General features: G+C 43.9%; 1 pseudogene; it reads right to left on the bottom strand.

The window, feature by feature from the left end:
* Window positions 1-2,886: 2,886 nt before the first annotated feature.
* LOC118576326 lies at window positions 2,887-4,036 on the bottom strand (annotated as a pseudogene).
* Window positions 4,037-4,959: the final 923 nt, after the last annotated feature.

Raw genomic sequence — 4,959 nt, forward strand, 5'->3', positions numbered from 1 at the left:
TTAGATGTAATTGGAGTGGCTGGTAACATTTTTATATAACAGGATGTATTTATTGCAGTTTAGTGGGATTTATTTATCGATGTGACCATACTCCTTTTTCTGTGTAGTCCCTGATGGGCAGAAACCACAGCCAACTGTGGTAACTAAAATAGCACGAGAGTGAGATTGGAGTGACAGATGAATTAGCATGCCTTGGGTCCTTTCATAGCAGAAAGGATGAAGATATCATAATCTCTGTAGATGGAAATGTAAAAGATGGCCTCAAGTTCATTTCTAGCACCTCCTGCATGTATCACACCCCTCACACAGAACCTGTCTGTCATCCACAACTTCAGGTAAGCCTCAGGAATGCCATGTCATCCTATTTCCTACAGTCCAGACTCTAAATTCTGTTTCTCTGGTAAAAGGTTTCAAAATTTTGAGCCTGTTAGTGTCGCAGCAGGAGAATTGCCAGAAATTGTGATGTGCTATTGCTTCATTAGGATCTGAGTTCAATTCTCAGAACCTCTGTATACTGTGGGTGGCACACATTATAATCCTAGTGTAGAAGAGAGAGAGAGAGAGAGAGAGAGAGAGAGAGAGAGAGAGAGAGAGAGAGACAGAAAGAGAAAGAGAGAGAGAGATGCAACCCTGTGATTTCCTCATCAGCCAGACTAGTTGAATTTGTGAGTTCCAGTACAGACCGGCTCAAAACACAGTGTTTATGGCTTTCTGAGGAACGACACCCAAAGTTAACACTTAGATTCCATAGGTGTGTGTATATGAACAAGCATACACACATGTGTAAACACACACACACAAGAAAGACACTGGGGACCAAAATACAGCCAGTGAATTCTAAAGACACGATACTCCTGAGAGAGAATGGGAGGCTTTAATACTAGTTACAAGATAGTGCTGGCCTCGTCTTCTGGGCCATTTTTATGACATATTTGAATACACAGGAGGGGACAGCTCATGTCGTCCTAGGTAAGTTTCATAGCACCATTGCTCAACCAACTGGCCTAAGGTGCCAGGTTGGGTAGGATTCATCCTCTAATTGTATAAGGGATCAGGAGGAACTGATTCAGACTCCAGGCATTAGAGCCTGGGAATTAAAATAGCATGTTTTGATTTTATTTCCAAGGGAGGGCCTTTTTGAATCTACATTTGTGCCTGACAGATCAGCAGACCAAATCATGGAAAAATGATTGAGATTGATTCCTTTTGGAAGTGCTTCATTGCTGAGAATCAGGCATTGGATCTCTGGTTGGGATTGCTGAGGGTCATAAGACCATACAACTTAAGAAGGGATTGAGCTACATTTTGGAGAGGCAAAGGTTAGTTTATGCATGAGTTTTGAGGACGAATTGTGACATCGCTCCAAAGGTCAAGAGGTCCTTGGTGCTGACAGATAGTTGGTGTAGATGGTAGTGATGAATAGCCTTGCCACAATATTATCTCCATCTTAATGGCTTCTAATCTAGAAGATAAAAATCATACTGGAAGATTGAGATGGGCCAAAGACACTGCAGAATTGAACCAAGAAATAGACAGTGAACCAGAATAAAGAACTGTAAGTCACAGAGGTTAACGTGAGAAACACCAAAGGATGTTTTCAGGATAGGCAGGTCATGTGACAATAGTGGCTGGGGCTGAAAAGAAATCCCTGAAACATAGAAATAATGTGTTCATAACTACAGAGGGACCTCGGATCATGGTCACCCATTAGAGTCTAGATGTGTTAGATGGTATGCTGCATCAAACATTCACTGAAATATTTAACAAAATTCTCCAAGAGGCTTACAGGAATGAGCTGTTTGTGCCTCTGCAGGAGGAGTGCTATTACCTCTCATCAGATCAACCACAGAGACAGGCCTCATAACTTAACTACCATTGGAGGGATGAGGAAGACTTGATAGGAGCTGGTCCAGACATCTCCCATGGCCTTGCATCCTGTGGAAGAGTTTAAAATAAACTTGATCATCTGTTTAGTACTTGGAGCTTATCCTGAAAATGTGGAGTCAGAGGTGGAGCTGTCCTTATCCTAGCATTCAGGGACAGCCTTGACCATCTGTCCCAAAGATTTAAGGAGATACAAGGGACTCTGCATCTAGTGAGAGAGCAGTGTGAAGGAAAAGTCTAGTGTAAAGGCATCAAAGGGGTTGATAGATGTAGTGTTGGTAATAATTCAGGTCATAAATGAGGATTAATTAGAATGTAGATGGTGTTGGGAACTTCAGTTCTTCTAGTAGAGACAAGTCATGATGAGAATCCTGGTTGCAGCTGGAAGGTTTTAATTTATATTATTTTTAGTTGTTCTTTTTTTGTCAAGTGTTTAAGAGCGTGAAGATAGCCAATAGCTTCTCTTTATTGTTGGCAGTTGTATCTCTTTAGGGATACTTTTTGGGGTGTTGGAGAGTTTTAGGAGCCCCTTATCTCCACTCATTGTCATCTGCTGGACATAGGGTATTTTTCTGTGAAATGACCCAAAGCTCAATCTCTGGGGTCATTGGAGGTTGTTTAGCTTTTGTGGTATATATGGCAGTGTCTCTGGGGTTGAGTGGAATAAAGATAAAACATGATGGATGAAAGAAGACAACAGGAATGATCAAGATTAATGGAGCTCTCTGAGTTCATTTTGCTATGGTTTTCCAGTCCCTCAACAATCAACACACTTCAGGAATGCACCAGACAGACTTGATAAAACAATATACCCCAGACTTTGATTTGTTAACTACCATCCCTCCCTTGCCCTCTGACTCCAAGCATACTCCCTAGAGTAGTACAGGCAGGGAAGACCTATCTATTGGGAAGACCCCTAACACTTTTCCAGGGTAGAATTCTTGCTAGTCCAAAAAGGGCCTTTCTTTTAAGGGTTGTGGGAAACTAGACACTGCAACTTTATTAATAGTATAGGTGGCGTTTATTTGGAGCAAAATCAGCTCCAGGAGCTGGGCGGTTGAATGCAGGAGGAGTTCCACCAATTGCTCCAATTCCTTCCATTGTAGCAGCTTGGCGGAAATGTTCAGTTGTTGGTGGGGTCAATCCCAAGGTTCCATCTGGCATCATAGTGGCAGGTCCTGGAGGAGCTGGGGTACCAGTTGGCCCAGGAGCAGGGGGCATGGCGCCTCTATTGTTTATGCCCATAGCACCTCCCACAGCCATTTGGCCCATCCTTATCTCTTGTTCTCTCTCGCATCAGGGAAGGTTCCCTTGAATCCTTCTTGCTGTTGCTGCATCATTTTTTCTTGTTGCCACCGCATTTCTTCCTCATGGCGCCTGCGCTCCTCTTCCTGCCTGAGCTCTAGCTGCTTTCCTTTCTGAACCTCTTGGTTATGCAGCTCCTCCATTCTCTGAAGCTCTTCTTGATGCCTCATCAAATCCTGCCTCATTAGCATAACCTGGTGCTCATGGCATGCTGCCTCCATCTCCATCTCCAGCTTTTCATGAGCCTCCTTGATGTTGCGGTCCACTTGATCCTGCTGTTGCTTCTCGATCTCAATGAGTGACTTCCAGCTCATGGCATACTCATACTCAAAGGATCAAGGCAGTGCAAATCTGTGTGGCTGCTCCCATTCCTTGTGAAATTGTTGCTTTTTTATGATGAGCTTCTCTGGAAGTCCCTCCTCTTCATCTAACTGGTCCATAGGCTCCACAGTTACAGGCCGAGGATATATGCTTAGCAAAAGGGAACCTTCACTGCATCTATCCAGAGCTTTCTGAGCAGCTGGCTTCCCTGAGAACTCAACAATGCCTTTCCCTGAGGGCCTTCCTCCATCATCCACAATAACCACAGCCCTCTCCACCTGGCCAAACACAGAAAAGGCTTCTTCCAGCAGTTCGCTGGACACATACTGAGGAAGGTTGAGGACTGTAAGGGATGCACTGTGAGAGGCAAAGCGCACACGACACTTAGCTGCTTTCCAAGGAGTGGCATATTATTCAACTCCACTTTGGCAATTTCTGCTAGGGTTCTTGTTTCCAAGCGAATAAAGCCAAAGCCTTTATCATTATGAATGAAAACTACACCTGCTTTCCCATATTGTTTTTTTTTCTCACCTTGACAAAGCTACAGTCCATCCCTAATTTGTTTTTTTTTTTTTGTTGTTGTTGTTGTGTTTCTTCAGAGCAATAACAAGTCTAACTACAGGGAAAGGAACTCACCATCCTGAGGACAGCCAAAAGCCAATTACCCACAGTATGTGCATCAGGATGTCGGTCCAGAAATGAAAATGGCAGACACAAATGCTGTCATCCAGGCATTCTCTCCCTCCTATGCTGAAGAGCAGCAACAACTCTAAATAGGGAATGAGGAGAACATTCTCACAGTATGTTCAGGCCTCCTGAAATTGGCTCTCACTCTCCCTTCTCCATAAGAGGGCACATACTTAAAGAAATTTGCACTGAACCCTACCAAGAGAAGTCTGAGAATCACTATTTAGCTTCTATCCTGGTTTGTCCTGACCTCTAAGAATTGGAGGTGTTCCAGACGCCAGCCTGCAGGCCTTTGGAGCTCACTGCAAAGTCTCCCCAGACAGAAATCTTCACCTGCCTATGGACTGCTCCAACAACTACCACAAGCAAGAGAGGAAAGAGATGAGAGTTCCTCAACTGGGCCACCAAAATGTGGTTCCAGGAGGATGAGCCCAAAGCATGGGGCAAACCCATTTACTAAACCAAACACCTATATCACCCCATCCAAGAGTCAAGAACCATCTCACAGAAGGAGGAAGAAAGGATGTAAGAACAAGAAGGGGTGGGATGATGTGAAATGCTCTTTTCCTGCTATAATGGAGCTGTTGCTCTGCTGAACTCTCAGCAGCTTTGAGTAATTGCATGATCCCTGTACAAGATCAGGTCTGTCAAACTTCTCTTAATGGAGGAAGAGGGGCTCATGAAGCATTAAAGTTCCCTGGGTCTATAAATACAATTAATGGTCCTGGAGCAGGAAAGACATTTTTAACAATGGTGTAGCTC

This window comes from Onychomys torridus, unplaced genomic scaffold (assembly GCF_903995425.1).
Source record: "Onychomys torridus unplaced genomic scaffold, mOncTor1.1, whole genome shotgun sequence".
Lineage (NCBI taxonomy): Eukaryota > Metazoa > Chordata > Mammalia > Rodentia > Cricetidae > Onychomys > Onychomys torridus.